The sequence below is a fragment of the Gopherus flavomarginatus genome, chromosome 2 (genome assembly GCF_025201925.1).
Source record: "Gopherus flavomarginatus isolate rGopFla2 chromosome 2, rGopFla2.mat.asm, whole genome shotgun sequence".
NCBI lineage: Eukaryota > Metazoa > Chordata > Testudines > Testudinidae > Gopherus > Gopherus flavomarginatus.
The window spans coordinates 283,021,903-283,043,571 of record NC_066618.1 but is presented as its reverse complement, the minus strand read 5'-3'; positions in this window follow the sequence as shown (position 1 = coordinate 283,043,571).

Below are 21,669 nucleotides of genomic sequence, written 5' to 3'. Positions count from 1 at the left end.
TAATCAAGTATTTTCAGCACAGAACCATTTGATCAGACCTGGAAAAAGAAAAGTCAAAGATCAGAAGGCTGATAATTCTGTTAAAAAAGCCAATTTCTTTCAAGTAGAAGAGCAATGCTTGAGAGACAAGCAAAGAACCTTAAATGACTGGCCCTTGAGCAATGATGCTAAGAATCAGAAGCCCAAGGGAAAGCCAAGATCCCAGCAAGAGGCTAAAGGGAGTATTTCATGTTAATTTCTGATCTTTTAAAACCCCATGACTGTGGCTCTCTTCTGATGGAGTGTGAAAGTGGATTTGGAATGTGGAACACATTCAGAGAATTCATAAATATAACTAACCTGTGAGAGTCAATGGACCTCAAGGAATTCTAGTAAATCCTTTTTGCTTATCTTTCAAAATGATGGGCTTCCATGCTGAGTTGGAAACTTGTAGAGTATACAATTCTAAAGACTATAGACAGCCCTTGACTTGTGTGCACAACTCCCAGTGCACCAGGATGGCCTACGAGCTAGGTGTCTTTTACATTTAAGAACACCCTTTAATGGTGGTGAGGCACCTCCCAGCTCCAATGATGTATCACCCTCAACGCTATCCAGTGCTAGGAAGGATGGTGAATGCTAGAGGGCTTTCTTATCCCACCACTAGTTATGGTTTCTTTGGGGGAGATAGACAGGTTACACTTTGATGGACCTCTGATATGTCCTTTCTAACTGACAGCTTAGCCAGCAGATGTTTTGGAATGTAGTACTCCTCTAAAAATATTCCCCAGCTTATCAGACATTAGTTATCTGGGATGTACCCTATCCTATGTTAAGACCTCAGGGAATGTATTGAGTATGTCCCATGGAGCATCCCCAGGAACCTGACTGTCACTGACACTTGGCTGCTGCTACCAAAGACATCCACAGTTATTATAGATATGAACAGGGTCACATGATCTCCTCTGGGAAAATCTCAGTAACACAATGGTCTGTTCAGACAATAATATTTGAAAACTCATGGATGACAAGAGAGGTCCTGGAACACTGAAGAAGTGTTAATGCAGTGCCCATCTTTAAAAAAAGGGAAAAGGAGTTGCTGGGGAACTATAGATCAGTCAGCCTGACTTTGATACCTGGGAAGCTACTAGAACAATGTATAAAACATTCAGTTTGTAAATACCTGGAGGATGAAGGGGTGATCACTAACAGCCAGCAGGGATTTACTAAGAACAATTCATGCCAAATCAACTTGATTTTCTTCTTTTACAAGGTAACTGGTTTGGTGGATATGTGGAATATCTATGCTGTGGACCTACTATACCTGGACTTCAGCGAGGCTTTCGACATCATCCTCCATGGCATTATCATAAGTAATCTGGAAAAATGGGGGCTCGGTAGAACTACCATTAAATGGATACATAATTGGTTAAACAACTGCAAACAATAAGTAACTGCTAATGGAATGACATCAGATTGGAAGGAGGTCTCAAGTAGGATTCCACAGGGCTCTGTTCTGGGTCTGGTGTTATTTAACATTTAAAGAATTTGAGGAACAACTAGCCAAAGACTCAAAAAGCAATAGCACACTTGTATTTTCTAAGTACATCAGAAGCAGGAAGCCTGCAAAACAACCAGTGGTGCCACTGGATGATCGAGATGCTAAAGGAGCAGTCAAGGATGATAAAGCCATTGCAGAGAAACTAAATGAATTATTTGGATTTGTCTTCATGGGTGAGGATGTGAGGGAGATTCCCAAACCTGAGACATTCTCTTTAGGTGACAAATCTGAGGAACTGTACCAGAATGAGGTGTCACTAGAGGAGGTTTTTAGAATAAATTGATAAACGAAATAGTAATAAGTCACCTGGACCAGATGGTATTCGCCCATGAGTTCTGAAGGAACTCAAATGTGAAATTACAGAACTACTAACTGTAGTTTAAATCAGCTTCTGCACCAAATGACTGGAGGATAGCTAAGGCGATGCCAATTTTTAAGAAAGGATCCAATTACAGGGCAGTAAGACTGACTTCAGTACCTAGCAAACTGGTTGAAACTAGAGTAAAGAACAAAATTGTCAGACACATAGATGAACATAATTCATTAGGGAAAAGTCAACCTGGTCTTTGTAAAGGGAAAACATGCCTCACTAATCTACTAGAATTCTTTGAGGGGGTCAACAAGCTTGTGGACAAGGAGGATCCAGTGGATATCGTGTACTGGTTGAGCAAGGAGATGAAGCCTGGGCAGAAGACTTGGATGGGGAGCTCATGGAGTGAGCCTCAGTTGTTGCAGAAGTTGGAACTATGCACCGAAATGTACCTGTACTGGGACAGGCAGCCCTAGACCTGCCCAAATCTAATGGCTTGCCCCCTGTACCCAGGGTGGAGGAACACAAAACTCAGGCCATAACTGAGTTTGTGGGGTTGGGAGGGCAGGGGGAGAAAGAGAGAAAACAGGGATGGGAGTGAAGGTCATAGGACCAAAATGTGAGATCAAGAGGGGGACACCAAGCAGAGAACCCCAGACAGTGCCCACTGCTCCTCAAATAAGTCCAAGGAGCCAGTGGACAGGGCCCAGAGAAACTATGCCCAGAGACATGAAGTGAAAAGGGTCCAGAATTGGAACAGGTGTACTATTTGCAAGACTAGCACAAGTGGGTCTAGGCCTGTCCAAAAATGAAAGGCCTGCCCCCTGAACTAAGGGGGAGGAACCACTAGGCCCAGGCCGAATTTGAGTACTTGGGACAACAAAGGAAAAAACAGGGACAAGAGTGAAGTAAAAGGTTAAAAATCAAGAAACCAAGGAACACTGAGCCAAGAATTCTGGATGGAGCCCACTGCTCCTGAAAGGTGTCTAAAGAGTCAGTGGACACCACCCAGACAAACTCTGCCTGCGTACATGAAGTGAAAAGGGACCAGAACTGTAATGTACATAGTGAATGAGGCAGGGGATTGCAGGAAGAGGAAGGGAGGTCTCACGGCTAAAGGTAGCTGTCCTAGAGAATTAGATTCTATTCCTGCCTCTGCCACAGAGTTCTTATCCGAGGCTGAGAAATATACTTAAAACTAAACTTTTCATGTGGCCACTAATTGTGTATTCCTCATTTTCTGGGGTGTCCAACTTGATACCCTGGGGTCTGAATTGCACAAGTGCTGAATACATCCGTCTGCAATTGGTGTCAATACGAGCTATGCTTTTGGCATATGAAGTGCTATATACTGCTTAATATTCGGAAGAATCAGGCCTTAGCCCTCTTGGACTAGGCACCCAAAATTAGTGGACACATTTGACTTTAATCTCTCTGAACCTAAGTTCACCATTCATAATATAGGGATAGCAACAATCCCTCATCTCATAAACTCTGTGGGGCAAGGACTGTCTGTTCTGTATTATACAATGCCTAGCACAATAGGGCCCTGGTCCATGACTGCTGCTGTATTACTACTTCAGTAATAACAACAGGTGTTATGAAAATAAATTCATTAATGTTTGTGAAACACTCAGAAACTAAAGTGACAAGTGCCATAGAAAAGCAGAATTCAGAGCAAGGCTTGAATAATGTGCAGTGAATTAGGCACAAGGCCAACATGGAACAGCGAGGATAAAAAAAAAAAATATTGAACAGCTCCCAATACAGTGAGCACCACCCACCCTGTGCACCGACTGAGGCAGAGGTCCTGTGGGGGAAAAAAGGTTTCATAAAGCATACACACAAGGGTGTGTGGGTGTGTGAGGGGGCAAATTAGGGCTGTCCAAACAACTTTAATTCTTTAATTTCCTAACTAGTGAGTAATTGACTTTGCAACCTTAATGTTCTTTTAATGCAGTTTTTTGGATGTTACAAATGGATACATTGTAATCTATATATATATTGTGACCAAGTTCCTTCTCTGCCTTGATGGGTCCCTCGCTTTCCGGCGGATTTGCTTGCCTCAGAGGTTCACGGCTACCCTCAGTTTTGCCACTTTTGCCACTGGCTCAAATCTGCCATTCACTCAGCTAACCTCATCACCGGCCAGCATGGGGGAAAGGGAGGAGAACAAGCCCCCCAGTCTCTGTTGTCCCACCTGGTGGGTCGGGGACAGCCCAGAGACCTTCCCCTCTGATATGACTCACATTTCAGGTCAACTCCTCTTGTGTCAAATAGGGAGTTGGGGGTATGGAGAGAATCCCGGGCCTGCGCTTTACTCTGGGTTCCAGCTGAGGGCCCTGTGGATTGCTGCTGTCTACAATGTCTCCTGTAACATCTATGTGACAACTGCAACTCCCTAGGCCACTTCCTCAGGACCCCCACCCAGCACCTTCTTTGTCCTGGCATTTGTATTCCTCAGTCCTCCAGCAGCACATCCTCTCACTCCCTGCTCCTTATGTGCCTGTCCCTAACTGATGAGAGGTCTTTCTTTTTAACCAGGTGCCCTAATTAGCCTACCTGCCTTAATTGGTTTTAGTAGCTCCTTAATTGGCTTCATGTGTCCTAATTAGCCTGCTTGCCTTAATTGGTTCTAGCAGGTTCCTGATTGTTCTGGAATAGTCCTGTTACATTAGCCCCAGATTAAGCAGGTCCCTTTTCCCTGGATAAGATATCTACCTTCTACCCCTCTCCTTGTCAACCTCCTCTTAGCCCTGGCCAAAATGTCTATCTACAAAACCAGGGAGAAGAGGTTGGCTGACGAGGTCTCCTGTGATTGTCGGGCCTATTTCCGATCTTCTGTCCACTCATGTACCCAGGTGGAGTTCCTCTGGGTGGCATCCACTGGCTCCCTTGACACCTTTGAGGAGCAGTGGATGCTGGCCAGGTTTCTCTGCTTGGTGTACCCATCAGGTTCCCTTCATTTAGCCCTATGACTTCACTCCTGTCCCTGTTTTATCTTTAGATGTCCCCCGTACTTATTTGGAATCCTGGACCTGTGGATACTCCCCTTAGGCTGGGGGAGACGTCCTTTAGTAGTGGGCAGACTTCTGCCTGCCCGCTTCCTGGATCCCATAGGAACACTCTCCTGTAGCCATCTGGCCTGACCCTATCACAATGTATACAAACACATGCCGACCCCCAGGGCTGGCCTTACCATGAGGCGAACTGAGGCAACCGTCTCAAGTGCCAGACTGGACCGGGGGTGGGGGTCACCAATAGGACCCAGAGTGTTGAAAATTGTGTCTGCTGCTGGTGCATATGTATTCTCTCTGCTCTAGATGCACAGAGATGGTGGAGTGCTGTGCTGGAGGAAGGAGGGCACAAGAGACATAACAAGCAGGTAGGAGAAAAGGTGAGAGGGAATAACAGAAAGCAGCAGGCGCTGCAGGGAGAGAGAGGAGAAGGAGCCTCTGATGTACCTCTCTAGCACCTCCAGGAGCCTGGACTGATTAACACCAGCTTCTCAGGGAGCTTCCTGTTTCCTGCTGCTTCCTTGAACCCACTTGAGGAGAATAAGTAGTCAACTGAAGTAGAGGACCCAATCAGGCCCTTAAGACACTGATATCTTCCCTCACGCAGCCCCTGCCACCAGCCTACTTATTTGTCCCCTTCAATTGAGTGTTGAGAGCTATTATAGCTGGCACAGAACAGCAGTCAAGAGTGAAAGAAGAAAACGCCCCTCTGGGGCAGCATTCAGAAAAAAAAGAAAGCAAAGGAAGCTTTTCTATCTAAGCAGGAAGGAGCTCTCCTGAGATACAGACACAAATGTTCATGGTGAGCCTTCCAGCTCCAGTGATGATGTGAGTGGTGAGGATATGCCTGATCTTCCATTTAGTCAGAGTGCAGGTGACCTGGCAGTGACTGCAGCATCCATTTCTCCATCTCAAATGGATGTAACCATGCACAATCCTGAAGAAAAGTGTAGATCAGAGAAGAGTGTGGTTGAGGTGCAAGAAACAGCTACTGCTGAGTTTAGTTCCATAAGTCTAGATGATCCAGGACTGTGGACCCACTTGAGCAATAGCCTGAGGGACTTGTACTGCATGGGCCACAGCAAGTGAAAAACTTCATGTTCCCCAAAGACAATGAAAATAGACGTTTCCATCCAACACATTACTGGTGTGAAATCCTCAATGGTGACAAAGTGGAGAGGCCATGGCTTATATACTCAAAACCCTAGAATGCTGCATACTGTTTTTGCTGCAAACTCTTCCAGTCTAATGTTCCAGCCACTTTGGGTTCTACAGGAACAAAGGACTGGAAAAATCTGGCTAGAAAGCTGGCATTCCATGAGAAGGCAGCAAATCACCAGAGAGTATTCCATAGATGGAAAGAGCTTGAGATGAGACTAAGGTTAAAGGCCACCATAGATGATCAGCATCAAGAGAAGATTGCATCAGAGTCTCTTTACTGGCAAAATGTTCTGAAAAGGCTCATTGCCATTGCGAGAATGCTTGCTACCCAAAACCTAGCACTGTGTGGTACTTCAGATCAGTTGTATGTGCCAAACAATGGACAATTCCTTAAAATTGTGGAGCTGATGGCTGTGTTTGATGCTGTACTCCAGGAGCATCTAAGAAGAGTCACCACCCAAGAAATGTACACATACCACTACCTTGGAAAAACAATTCAAAATGAGATCATACAGTTAATGGCAACAAAAGTCAAACAGAAGATTGTGGCAGATCTTAAGTCAGCAAGATATTACTCTGTTATTCTGGACTGCACACCTGACATCAGCCGTATGGAACAAATGACTTTAATGGTGCATTTTGTAACAACAACAGAACCTAGTGAAAATGTCCCTGCAATGATGACTGTCAGAGAGCATCTTCTAGAATTTATTGACATTGATGATACTACAGGAGCTGGTATGACAAATGTGCTTCTTAAAAAGTTGGAAGATACAGGAATTGCGATAGCTGACATGAAAGGTCGGGGCTACTATAATGGTGCCAACATGAGAGGAAAGAACAGAGGGGTGCAGACACGGATCCTTTATTTATGAGTTCTTGTAGTAGATCCTTTAAACCCTTGAGCATTTTTTGTCCCATGAAGTTCTCATTCATTGAACTAGGTTGTCAGTGATGCAGCATCAGCTTCTAGTGAGGCTGCTGAATTTTTTAATGTAATTCAAAGCATCTATGTATTTTTCTCTGCATCAACTCATCAATGGCAAATTTTGAAGCAACATCTGGGGACATCCTCTCTGACACTGAAACCACTGAGTGCCACATGATGGGAAAGTCGAGTGGAGGCGATAAAGCCTATCAAACACCAAATTGGGAAGATAGATGATGACATAGTTGCCATTATGGAGGATAATGCTATGACAGGAACTGTTCATGGGAGAACAGTGGGAGAGGGAAATGGAATCACCAGAAACATACATAACTTCAAATTTCTGTGTGGCTTAGTGTTGTGGCACGATATACTGTTTGAAATAAATGCTGTAAGCAAGAGACTCCAAGGTGTCGACCTTGATATATCTGGAGCAATGGAACAACTAGACAAAGCAAAGTCATACCTACAACCTTACTGGTCAGATGAGGGATTTCAAAATGTTCTGAAGAGTTCATAGAAGTTGACAGAGGAACTTCACACTGAAGCTGTTTCCCCACCCATTCAAGAATACAAGAGTCATCGAAGATGACAGTTTGATTACGAGGCACAGGATAATCCCATGAGACCCCAAACAACAATTCAAAGTTGAATTCCTTAACCAGCTGCAGGAGTGTGCAATACAGTCAGCTGAAGAACATTTCATGAAGCTCAAGGAACACAGCAGTATATTTTGGATGTTGAATGATATTCCAAAACTCCTCACTATACTTGAAGAAGACCTACACCAGCAATGCAGGGCACTAGAGACAGTGTTGACACATGATGACATGCATGACATTGATGTGAGTGATTTAGGTGATGAACTGAAAGCCCTTTCAAGATACATTTCAGCAGAATCAACTCCAAAGGCTGTTCTGGAATATATGTGCACAAATAAGATGACCACCTTCTTTCCAAATGCTTTTGCTGCTCTGTGCATACTTCTAACACAGGGGTCGGTAACCTGTGGCATGCGTGCTACCTTTGGCATGCGAGCCGATTTTGCCTGGCATGCGGCTGCCAGCCAGAGTCCCAGATGCCAACCCCGCTCAGCCCGCTGCCGGCTGAGTGAACAGAATCCCAGTCAGGCAGAGGCTGGGCAAGGCCAGTGGCCGGGCCCCCAGACGGGCGGCAGGCGCGCCCCCCCGGTTCCCCCTTCACCGCGCTTGTCCCGCTGCCTCAGCACTCTGCGGGGGAGGGGCTGTGCGTGCACATGGAGCCAGCATCTGACCGGCATGGGCAAGGTAAGGGGAGTTCTGGGGGACAGTCAGGGAGAAGGGGGAGGGTTGGATTGGTCGGGAGTTCTGGGGTTCCTGTCAGGGGGCGGGGAGTGGTTGTGTGGGCGTGGGAGTCCCCGGGGGTCTGTCTGGGGTCGTGGGTGTGGGTAAGGGTTGGAGCAGTCAGGGGACAGGTAGGGGGTAGGGTCCTGGGGGGCAGTTAGGGTGTGGGGGGTCTCAGGAGGGGGCAGTCAGGGGACAAGGAGCAGGGAGGCTTAGATAGGGGGTGGAGTTCTGGGGGGCAGTCAGAGGACAAGGAGCAGGGGGGGCTCTGACGGGGGCAGTTGGGGTGGAAAGTGGGAGGGAGTGGATGGGGATGAGCAGGGCTCTCCCCTCTTTTTTGATTGTTGAAATATGGTAACCCTAGGTGAGGGGAAGGCCGGTGAGGCGCATGAGGACTGGTGCCCTCATACATCCACTGCAGCCTGCAGGAGTCCCTGGCGGGGGGGGGGGGGGGACGCCAGGCCACAGCCTAGGCAAGGGGGGGGCGTGGCTGCTCCTCGCTAGCAGTGCTACCGCCTTTGCAGGGCTGCTGCCCCCCTGCACCGTGCCGGCTCCTCCACGGCTGGGGCTCATTTCTGCTGCGAGTGGGAGGCTCTGGCTCTCCGGTGCCTCCAAAAGGCGGCTCCTCCCTGCTGAGCTGCTGCAGCGGCCCAAGCCCGGCAAAGCCAGTGAGTAGACTTGGGGCGGGGCCACCGGGGTGGGGTGGGGAGGGGAGGGCGCACGGGGGGGCTGTATAGGGAGTTCAGGGGCAGGGAGGGGGGAACCCGGTCTGGGGACCAGCCCCTGGGCACGGCTGGCCCCTGGGGTCTATAAAGGTTTATTGGGATTTGCCCTGCAATGAACCGATGTGTGTGTGGGGCGGCAAGGTGGAAGTTTCGCCTAGGGCGCAAAATAACCTTGCACCATCCCTCCCCCAGGGGGGGCATGCACCCCAGGTTAAGAACCAATGCATTAAACTGATAAGATCTGCATTTTAATTTAATTTTAAATGAAGCTTCTTAAACATTTTAAAAAGCTTGTTTACTTTGCATACAACAATAGTTTATAGACTTAGAGAGACCTTCTAAAAACATTAAAATGTATTACCGGAATGCAAAACCTTAAATTAGAGTGAATAAATGAAGACTCGGCACACCACTTCTGAAAGGTTGCCAACCCCTGTTCTAACACTTCCTCTAACAATTGCCAGTGGGGAACGCAGCTTCTTCAGGCTGAAGTTAATAAAAACACACCTGCTCTCTACAATGACACAGGAGAGGCTGGTCGGCCTTGCAACCATCTCAGTAGAGTATGAGCTGGCCCAGACTGTGGACCTTCAGGAAGCAGTTCAAATCTTTGCAACCAAGAAGGCACGGAAAGCACCACTTTGATTATTCAAACAGATACAAATGCCAGTGTTTACTGTGCAGACAAGAAAAGTTACATTTGCTGTTCATGCGTTTGAAAGTTGTGTTACTTAAAATTTTTGAACAAAGCATTTTAAGTTGTTCGTTCTCCTTTATTGGGGTAGGTAGCAGAGCAGTACCATGAGAGGAGAAGAACAGGAAGAAGGCAGAATTGAGACCTTTCAAAGTTTTGGCTCAAGTGAGGGGACATGGGGGCATCATTTGAGTTCCCCACCTCAGGTGCCAAAATGTTGTGGGTTGGCCCTGCCAACCCCACCTAGCTCTATTTATGTGGAGTACAGCCTGGGCACAAAAGACAAGTGAATATAGTAAATAGGAATGGATACAAAGTAAGGGTGAATGATAAAAAAAAATGGTTGCATATAAATCAAAAACAGATGAAAATAGCGGATAAAATGCACAAAATATCAGGGTGTGAATGAGAACCTGGATGAAACTCAAATCAGAATAAAAATGATTAAGAGGAAATAAAATGACAGCTGTTAGGGAACAAAATTCAGATGGATAAAGATTTTAAATATGGAACAAAGGTGAAAGGAATTTGAACGAACACGTTTTATTAATTGTCAATTTGACAAAATTACATTAATCATACAAGGAATCAAAATGATGCGTTGTAAATTATCTTTTAAAAGGAAATTAGCGATCAAGCTTTTATTTATTTAAGTAATAATTAATGTTTCCATGTATTTTTCACATGTTAAAGATATCAATGGGCCATCAGCATATGCTTAAATGTAACATGTGCTTAAGTGTTTTGCTGAACAGACATGGATGTAAGTACAAATGTAAGTGCTCTTCTGAATCTGGGCCATAATACAGGCACAATCAATAGAACTCAGAGTTATGCACCTCACCATCACGTAGAATCCAGTAAAGTGGGAAACAATGGTGGCATTCAAATTAAAAAGTATGGGGTTACAAGTAGTGCCTGGAAAGCCATAGGGATGTGTGATAACGTGAAAGAATTTGTTTTGTTTGCTTTTTTTAATTCTAGAGTTTATTTTGGCTGACTGTAATGGATGGGAAACATTTGCAAGTACTGAAATGTCAGAAATAAAACAAAAATGTATATGTAGTAAGATGTGTGAAATGCAAAACCCATATCAGTAGAGTAAACCCATAACATATTAAGAGGATTAGGTGGGATTAGTTCCAGTGTTACCTGCCATATGAAAATATATGACAACAGGTGCTTTTAAATTACTGTAACAAGGTAAGGCCTCCCCTCGCAGTCAAAAATGTCAGGAACAAAAGAAAATGCTTTTTGACGAGAAGCCGTTATGCACTGTGTGAAACTAAGAAGTTCACTGGCAATAAGTATATCCCTTTTGTACAGATCAATCTCAGAAGACTTTCCCCCTTACTGTATATTCAATTGCTTTTTAAAAAAAATTCAATTTATTTCATTTCTGCTGAAAAGCCTTCAGTGCAGAAAGCTGCAGTAGTGATGAGTATGCTATGCTCGGTCATGAGGTTATGCAAGCATTCCCATGAGGCGGGACAATGAGTGAGAGAAAAGTAGAGATAGGCCTGAACCAGAAGTCCAGGTCTGAATTTTGCAGAAGTTTGGATGGGAATTCAGATACGAACATTACCGCTTGCACCCATATCTAGAGAGAAGTAAAATTAGAAAATATGGTGGCTACTATCTTGGCTGACACTGAGGATTGACCCAGGGATTTCCAGATCTAAAGGCGTGAGTTGGAACTAGACTCTGTAATGGAGAACTGGAACAGACCCAAATCCTCTACCCACACATGGACCAACAAAAGCAGAGGTGTAAACATCACTTGGACCCAGCCCTGGTTTGGAACGTGTGACCGTGGGAAAAAGGATCTCTTTTGGCTTAAGTTGTACAGAGGTGAAGTCTCTTGTACCAAACCACATCATAATGTTTTCTCTTTATTTCAGGGTATTAAGCTTATGATATTTGATAGGCTGCACTCCACCATAGGGGGGCAGCATAGGAGGGATTATCAACACTATCTAGAGCCTAGCTCCTTATTCATTGCTGCTCTGACTCCTTTCTAAAACAGCGCACAGTGAAAACCTCGAAAGAGCTCTCAAGCTATTTAAAAGTATATTCACCAATTCCTAAGCACTATAGTAATCCTTGGCTATGAAGTCTATTCTATACTTCTTCACGTAGCTCAACGTAGCCCATGATATTTATCCTCACATAGCATAAAGAGACCCTGTCAAATGTGGTTCCTCAGACCCACTCAGGATCAGTCTACGTTTATAAATTGATTTAGGGTGCATTTGGGATCCTTCAGGGTTACATTTGTTATATGAAAATATATTTTTGTACTGTCTCAAGCAGATGGGAGTCCAGCACATCAGCATGAGAACAGAGGAGCTTAAGTATGGTGTAAAATAGTTATGTAACATAGCAGGAAAAGTCTTTCTAAGTTTTAATGCTGGTACAGGCTTGCGGCAAGTTAACATAACAGTAATAATGTACTATAAAATATACCAAGCTTTCAACACTAGCTTAGAGATTTATTATTCCATTTCCGGAGAGAACGGATACAGGTGTTTGTTCTCTAAGTTACTAGAGCACATCGGCGTAGTTTCAATGGAGCTATGCTGATTAATACCTGTTGAAGATCTGCACCACTATTTCTTACTATACTTCAAAATATGTATTAATACATATGGTTTGGTTTTGTTATTAACGTTTCTGACCATTCCTGTCCTTCTGCATTTATACTGTTAGTTCCTCCCACCACATATATGACGGTACAAGTGGTGAGTGCAGTGTTTCTCTAGCATATGCCAAGCAAAAGCATTTAAATATCTCAGAAACATGAATGCTTATGGTATCTTGGCTGAAAATGAAGGCAAGGGACTTGTCTGATGGCACTGCAGTTTGAAAGACCTGGCACAGTTTATTTTCATGTGCTCGGGAATGCCACTCCTTCCTCTGCATTCAATTTCTCTGTCTCCAGCTTTATTTAGTCAGATGTTTCTCTTATACATCCAGTAAAATTCAACCACAAAAATGAGTAGTTGCTGTTTATAAATTCAGCATATTGTTATATAAACCAGATGACAGAAAACGTGTGAAATGGTGTTAAATACTCAGCTACAACCACAATTCAATCACTTGTAGACAGTTAAAATTGTGTAGTGGCGTCTAGCTTTCCAGAAGAGCTGACTCTCCCAGTGAAAGGCCAAATTTGCTCTTAGTCATATAGATGTAGTAAATACAGAATAACACCACAAAAATCAATGGACTCATTCTAAATTTTCACTGGTGTGACAGCAGCATTCAGTCTGAAAGTGTAATGAAAGTATATGTATCTATAGCACTGCAGCCTCTGTTGATAACAGTTACCATGTTGATTTGAAAGACCAGTCCAAGAGAGGAAGACTGGTATAGAGAAAATATTTTTTTATGTATTATAAAAAATACATTTAAAAAATACATATGTCCTTTAAAATACAGGCCACCAAACAGTATGGATCTGATGTATAAGGAATTAAACTTAATTCTGTCATGAGCAAATTTACAAACTATGAAAAATAGCACTTTTATAGAATTTTTCATTCATAGATCTCAGAGTGTTGGAAAATTCCATAAAGTTTCTGCTGAGTGTGACCAAGGATCTCCTGTAGCTTCACTTCAAGATTAATAGTAACAATAGTTGATAACATGTTCTTGTTTGATTGGCCAGTGAGCATAGGCTTTATCAGATCTGACCACTGGTCAGTCTTGTTGGATAGTCTGACTCCAGTTGTGGCAAACACTCTCAGGAAAGCAAACTGTTTTCCTTGTCTGTTGTACTGGGGGAACTGGGGAAGCTTCCTTCCTAAACCTTCTAGATCATTAGTTTACACCTAAAGCATGAGATTTGGTTACCCAATTTAGAATGCTTAACTATAAATATTATTGGTTGGAAAATTAGATGGCCTATTTAAAATCCATCTGTAGCATTTGATCAATGTTTTCCTATGATTGTACATTCCACAGACTGACTAGAAGCAGCACAGTAGTAAGGCTATATCCACTGGCAGGTTCAGCTCCTATTCAGATTACATGTTATCTACTCCCTAGGGTCAGGTGATAAATCACCCCAAAATGAGCAGGGAGGAGCAGGGACATGACCTTCCCAATCCTGCATTAGCCCACTAAGCCAGCTGAACACAAAGCAAGAGGCCTGTTACACCACCCAATGGAAGGTTTGAAGATGCATGCTGTCCGAAATACAAATGTTGATGACTGGATTTAGGAAGTCATTGGTAGTCCATAACAACAACAGCATCATCATCATTCAAACGCCTAATTTATGATCAATGCTACACATTTTGATGTGCCAGTAGACGGCACTCTTTGTATTAACCAGCCATGTACACCTATATGTAACCTTTCCACCAGATATTGTTGGCAGCAAAAATGTCCTATTAAAATTAACAAACACCACCAACTTAATCCCCATCCAGAAATCTGAGGAAAGTAAATACCTCCCTGGGGTGCTCTATTTCCTCACTTGTGAGCACTGAGTCTGTGAATATAATAAAGAGAAGCTTTATTAGAGGGAAAGGAAATGCAGCATCCATTTGGGAGAAAAAAAAGCAACAATATATACAACTGAATAATAAGTAAAATACCCACTCTCATGGTATCTTTGGCAGTAGTACCTTACCTCAGTTCCCCACCCACTGGTGTAAGCATCCATTAAACAAGTGTCACTTTAAGACACCACTTTCCTCATTCCCCCTCTGACACGCCACTCATAGTTTTGGCATCCATGATAAGTGTAGTCCCAGAACCTGGGAGTGTACTCAGACAGGGTTGTCTCTAGCTTCTAGAGGGGATGTGTGGCCAGCTCCACCACCTATAGTGATTTCAGCTTTATTGGTGCTAGGTGGGAAGGGGCCTCCCCGGAATTCATGCAACACTGCTACTGCCCTCTAGAGCTTCAGCGAAGAACTGCCTTGGCAATGCCTCTCTGCCAAGTCATCTCTATACCATATCTTCTCAAAGTCTCTAGTGAAGAGGGATCAGTGGCATAAGACCCACAAGCAGAATCCTTGTCACCAGAGTTTCAGCCCTTGCCACAAGATAGGAGCCCCTCTCTCCTGTCAGTTCAGTCTCACTACCCTACGCAGTCAGCGTTTGTGTGATGACTCCTCAAAGCGTCACTTGGTGGATTTCTGGATAGAAAGCTTACACTCGCTCTGTAGCCATATTTTCCCCTGTTTATGTAGAGATAGTGGCACAGTGCTTCTTCCCTCATTGAGTTCCCTAATGTTCAGAGCTTCAGGCCACAGGGCTAACATATAAATGGACTTCTCTCTTTCATATAGCACTCCCATAATAACCAGAAGGGATTATACCTTCTGTGCAGCTGCACTGCTGCTTATTCAGGGTTATGGCTAAATGCTGAATCTCTAGTCCTTAGTGAGTTTTGCAACTGAAAAAAAGAGCAAGCAACGTCAACACAACAAAGTAATAGAAGAAAGGGAGCAGCAAGCTATTACTGTACATGAAGCGTTAGCAAAGTGTATGGTCCGTCTGGCCATTGAAGCTCCTATGCAGAGGTAAGAGTCCTCAGAAATATTGCAGCAGCTACTTTAATTTCCTTCTCCCACCCCTATCACATTTCCTTCTTTATGTGGCCCCCTCATATATCTGGAACACCTTTATCCTACAAAGGGGTCTCTATGCTAGGTCACATAGACCAATGTGGCGGGCAGCACCACCCTCCATCTTCTTTACAGGTTGCCACATTGGGAAAAATGAGAAGTGGCAATGCCCAAATCCAGTGGCTCTAACACTACACAGGTGGCACAGAATGGATGCAGCCATTAGTCCTGAAACCTGTGCCCCGGTTCTGGGTTGGGAGGGGGAATTCCATCTCCCTAGCCTACTCAGATGTCACCCTTGTAAAGCCTAAATTCTTTGGCTCTATGCAAGTCGAGTGATTTCAGCCTACAAGCATATCAGGAGACAGGCTACATATACTCTTGGAGCGAGGAGTGTGATTCCCAGCTCAAGCTGACATACGCCGGCTGGCTCTCCTCAAGCTAGTGCACTAAAAATGGTAGTGTAGCTGTGATAGTATGGGCAAGGGTGACGTAGCCTGACAGTGGTGGCTGAAGAGACCCTCTCTTTATGTCAATCAGCATTTCGTATGCACAGATTACTGTAGTACCTAAGCACCGTTCTATATTATAGAGTCTTTGCTAAGTCACTGGCAATTCCCCAAAAGTTACATCCTAAGAAACTTCCTCACCAGGCACAAATTTGATACTAGCCCATTGCCAGTAACAGGTCATAAACCAGATTATTCACATGTGAGCTACAAAGATATGCACATATATTCTGAAATCTAGAAGTCTGCCAAGTTTTTTAGATGGGACACTTTGTCAAATTGCCCACCCTTTTTTCCCCAGCCAGTGCTGGTGGGGGGAATGAAGGAATAATTAAACCTTATTTTGGATAAATGCATTGTCCAAAAGTGCTTTGTGAATCAGGGCTACTACTGCTTGAATAAGAAGGGGTCAGGTATTTTTAAAAAATTCTTATGATGGATAATTTCCCCCCCACTGCAAATTATGAGTTAATCTTTGGGTAAATAACAATATCATATATATGAAAAGGACCTTTTAAAGTATAAAATTAGGGACCTATGTGAACCGCTGTCACGAGTTCCATAGTTACAAGCTCTATTTTATCTTTCTCAGCGAAATATGACAATGTAGAGCTCTGTTTCACCAGTTAGTCATATCCAGCTGCTATGAAAATAATATGTTTGATATAATTCATTTGACATTTGATGGGTTTAAGGCTCCTCTGACAAGATATAATCAACTCATTATGGGGAAACAGAAGCCTTCCTTGTTACAAATCAATTAGTCCTAGTCATGATTGAATTACTGTATGTTCAGTGAAACTGGGATGGCTGAGCTTCTAGTACAAGCGGATGTTTTATCCTCAGGCCCCAGTGATAAAGCCAATATTTTTACTGTTAGATGCACTGATTAATGGCTGGCATTACTTTCCTAAACCAACAAATTAGGTTGTCCATCTCCCTGCGCCCCTATTCTGTGTTTGTAAATTATAAAAGATTCCATACTTCCTTCTCATGCTTAGGCATTGAATCAACAACTGGGTTAACATGCCTTTGATATTTTAATTTCCTTCAGATTCATTTTTTTTTATAATAAAATACCATACGTGGGCATTACATCCAGGCAAGACCAGCTGCATTGCTGGGGTTTTATCTGTTTTAAATCAGTACCTGTGACAAATAATTTTGGTGCTGTTATTAAATCTGTTGTGTGCTCAGTTTAGTACCATTAAATTAAAGGAACAGCACTCAGTTGTGCCACCACACAATTAAAAATAAACTACCACTGAGAGTTATGGGGAAGTGACCATCCAGAAAGGTTGAAATATGCTGAGCAAAGCTCTGGGTCATGAATACAACATAGGATGTTTACAAGGCACAATCCCGCAAGCCCTTCATCAGATAAACTCCCCCTTGATTCCAAAACAAACTGCACATGCAGAGAGGTTTGTAGAATTTGGCCTTTTGCTGATTTTATAGCCCGTAAAAAGAGATCAAAATAATGTTTCATGGTGCAGACGCAAAAGGAAACAACAATAAGTATAATATGACAAACTTAGGACAGGGCCTAAAATGCAAGGTGAAATCATGTGAATGCTATAGAGCGACCAGAAAGACACAATTCAAAGGACCTCTCACATTTACAGCAATATTCAATAGGCAACTGAAAGAAAAGCACTAGAACTCTATGAAAAAAGGCACAGAGTTAGCCAGTAGCTATTGACTATTTCTCTAGATTTGCAGATATTCTACTTCTCACTGGACCAACAAATTATTTCTTTAGATCAGGGGCAGCAACTAGGGGATAAGGAAGATTCCGGGCAGAAGCTCTCCAATGAAGGGAGGAGAGAGATAGAGTAGCCTCTGGGATAATACTGTTTTCTTTGTTCTAATTTAGTTCCTTGTTCAGTGTAAGAAGAAAATAAATATTTCAGAATGGTTCAGTACAAATAAACTCATCCTACATCTTGATAATTCCTCATATAACATTCCTTCCTCTGCACTATATAGTATCATATTGGACTTACAAAGAATGCAATTCACCATGACCCAGAGAGATTTCAGAATTAGCCTCCAGTGAGCACAATCCACTAAAATATAATAAAGGCTCAAGAGAAAGTTTGCAAGAACTTCCAAGACTCCTATTGAGAACAGATGGGAAACTAACCCATTCTCATGAGTGTCTGCTATTTTTCAAAGAACCCTTGGCAAGAGTCAGAATAATCTCCTGTCACCTTAGGTGGCTTTGGAAACCCCAGAATCTAAAGTTTTCCTCATTCAGATATTTCTCAGTCTACACTTGCTTTTGAAGTCAATGGTGCTTTGTGATTTTCAGCACCATCCCTGAGGAACAGCATCATGTCCACAGACCACTCTTTCCATCTCTTCAATATTTTTCTTTGAGTTTCCTGCAGTCTTGAGTCAAACTTTTCAAACTTCTGAGCTATTCATATACTTTTTTTCGGTGAGGGCCCATTATGGTAGCCATACATACCAAGTTCTGCCACGGTTTGACTGATTAGATTTATTTTTCCAGAGGTGTGTGAAATTAAAAGGCAAAGACCCAACTCCTACGGTTAAGATGCAGACTGATTAGCATGACATGGTACACCTGCTCTCTACTGAGTGGATTCACACCTGTGCAAGTATCTGAAAACATATGACTGCAGCCTATGAAGAATATTAACTCTACTATCAACATAAACAACATTGATACTTTTAGCTCAGGTGGTAGAGTGGCCAATAAGATCTTGGCTTCTATATCCAATGTTGCATGTTTTTGGCTTAAATGAGGACTGTGGTGTCCATGCTTTGTGGCCACATAAGTTACAGTTTGGCACCTGATTGCTGAATTTGAACTTTTATGGAACCTCAGATGCTTGGATAGAAGCTTTGCTTAGTTGAGTGGACCATATGATGATGTGATATATGGGACACTATATTGCCCCTTATGGATGTAAAATCAAAATTGCTCAAGTGTGTATGTGGGAGATCATGTTGCTCTGTGGCGTGTAGTAGCCAGAGGACATAACCGTTAATACTAGTACGGCTAGCCAAGAGTTACCATTAAGCCAGGTGGCAAGAGTTTGTGTTTATGGAGCAGAAATTCCTAGCTCTACATGTCTGTGATTATCTGTCACTCATAGTCTTCATTATTTCATGCTACTGATATTTCCCTCTGAACTGGAAGAGGCTTTGGGAAAAAAATATCTGTGGATTATTTAGGGTGTGGCAAGGTTGGTTCATATCTTAAAAGAAGGTAATATAAAAATCAAATATTATAGAATATCAAAAACATCAAACAAAATGAGGATGTGTCAAAGCAGCATGCAACCCCCCAAAAAAACTCTACCCTTCCCAAAACCCTCCACCTCTCCCCCCCACATTCTACCATGCATCCCTTTCCTGTATATGTTCATCCTATGATAAAAGGTAATGCTGTTCTGAACCTATCAGAGCAGATGAAATAATCACTTCAAGCAAATAAATACAATCTTGATAGTAAATGCTGTAAATAGAACCCCTTGCATTTAAAATATCAGATAAGGGTTAGAGTTGCTACATTGCAATTTTCTGTTCTGAAGTCATTCACAGCAAGAACAGCTGCCCAGTGTAACCCGTTTTGTTACCATGGGAATAGAAGCGACCGATTTAGTGTAAGGGTAGCCAATCAGGCTGGATCAATCTGTGTGCATTTCATAAGAGGATGTTTTCTCTGCTCTGTGACTGTCAGAAAAATTAATGTTTATCTGGCAATGGCTGAAAAAGTAGGGGAGAGGGAGACTAAGTGCTTTAAAATGATTGGAAACCGGGATTTATACTAGACTGATTATTTTTCAAGGATCGAACCATAATACTCTTTTTTTTTTTAAAAAAAGACCAAAGAGAACAAACAAAAAGCAAAAACAACACTGGTAAATTGGTATAGATTTTTAACTGCTCCTTGATAAGATCCATCAGATGGACAACATGATGCCAATAGTAGAGCTATTTCCTCTTATCGGCAATAAAGAAAATGATTATAGAGCAGTTTACAGAACTAATACGATAATTTAAACAATCATTACATTACAAATGATGTTTCAGCTGTACTTAGTAATTGTAGAATGATTAATTTTGTGCCTTTGGATCAAAATAATCTTGGTTTTCCTATCTCATACACTTGTTGATTTTCTCTTTATCTATGAAAAAGTAATTTAGAATCATCTTATGCCTTCATTTTTTCTTCTCCTGAATTAAGTGCCCATTACAGGGCTAGTCACAGAATACATACTTCTCAGCATGGATATATGTAGTAGAAGCTAGCCCATAAACTTGCATTTTAGCAGGGGAAAAGACAGAAATGAGCATTGTGAACATCTCATCTGACTTCCTGTATAACATAGAATTTCACCTAGTTACCCCAGTATTGAGCCCAATAACTTGTTTATGGCTAAAGCATATCTACCAGAAAGGCATCCAGTCTTGGTCTGAAGACCTCAAGAGATGGAGAATCACTTACTAGTTTGTTCCAGAGGTTAATCACCCTCCCTGTTACAACATTTGTGCATCATTTCTAATGTGAATTTCTCTTCCTTTCTCTAATAGATTTAAGAGCCCTTTAGTAATTGGCACTTTCTCCTCCTGAAGGTCCTTATAGAAAATTTTTACCCCCAAGATTTAAACATTAGTAGTTTTTTTAAGAAAAAGAGTTGGCTCCCTAGTAATGACCATGACTGGAAAAGAATGTTTATAAACCCCATGCCACCAAAAGGTGTTATTTCAGTCATTCCAGCCTGACTGGGAACAGAAAGGGCCAAAAGTCTCATGAGACTTGATAATCTCAAGAGACCTCCTGAAGTCCTTGCTCAGGCTAATTGCAAGTATAGTATTCAGGATAGGAGGTGGCAGTTTTTATCCCAGTTCTGTACGTATAAATGCTCTTAATAGTTCAGGTAAGCATCCAAACAGCACTCTGAGCATTTTGCTATTAACTCAACATTATTATTACCTAAAGATTCCTGATCTTATCCTGCCCTAGCTCTTACACCCTGCCCATTGTGGTTGTATCTGTCCGTTTTCTAGTAGCACATTAAACAATATGCTACAATCTGCCATGTGTGGGACTTTCCTTCTTTCTCTCTTTCACTCCCTGAGGAGGAAAATTACATGTGGATTTGTGTGTGTTATTATGGGTGGAGGCAGGTCAAAATGCTCTGTGCACTTGGAAGCTGGTATGGTTTGTGGTTGGTACTGCAGGAGTTCATTCCTCAACCTTGGACCAGCCACTGAGAAGACTCTACAGGCTGACCCCTGAGCCCATACAGAATCCCATTTAAGTCAGCTAGGTTCTGTCCACGCACAGAGATCTAGCCATGTTGAGGTTCTTACATGATTTGGGCCTTACATTTAGGCCTCGGTTCTGCAAAGAAAACCCCCCAGGTGGATCCCTGCAGCTGTGTGATGCCCCATTGCCCTTGCAGATTACCAGCATTCCAGCCACTATGGCCATTTCATAGAATCAGGACCCTAAGTGGGCATTTAAAAGCAATAACAAGACCAAGGGCCTGCTCCTGCTGTCATTGAAACCAGTAAGAATTGTGCCGTTGCTGTCACAAGGGAGCAGGGTCGGATTGTAGAGTGATGAATTTGTTTGTGGGAATGTTTATTCACAGCACATCACTTACTTACCTTTTGTTAAAAAAATATAGCATTTCACAGACCATTATCTATATTCATGTGGGTTAAGGCACTTTGGTATCTAATCTCTCTGATAGATAACTGTTTTAAAATACTGCTCTGAGGGACTGGCTTATGAGATGCACATCTTGTTTCCTAGACAGTCCAAGTAGAACAGTAATTAAGTAAATCCTCCTTCAACCCAGTTCAATAATGGCAAATAAATGCTTGAAAATCAGCCAAA